This window comes from Corythoichthys intestinalis, chromosome 18 (assembly GCF_030265065.1).
Source record: "Corythoichthys intestinalis isolate RoL2023-P3 chromosome 18, ASM3026506v1, whole genome shotgun sequence".
In the NCBI taxonomy this organism is placed as follows: Eukaryota; Metazoa; Chordata; class Actinopteri; order Syngnathiformes; family Syngnathidae; genus Corythoichthys; species Corythoichthys intestinalis.
The window spans coordinates 26928961-26929174 of record NC_080412.1 but is presented as its reverse complement, the minus strand read 5'-3'; positions in this window follow the sequence as shown (position 1 = coordinate 26929174).

Here is a 214-nt window from a genome sequence, read left to right as displayed (position 1 = left end):
GTTAAAACACCGGCAAATTGGACGTAAATTATTTTTAAGAGTAGTCTTGAACTAGTTTTATTGACTTGTGAACACTTTTTCGCTGTTTCAAACAGAGTGCGAGAAAAAAAAAAAAAAAAAAAAAAAAAAAAAGAACCGTGATGCATTATGGGCAATGTAGTGTAATTAAATCAACTGTAAATCTGCTTCGTATGGGCACATGACTTGTTTTAAA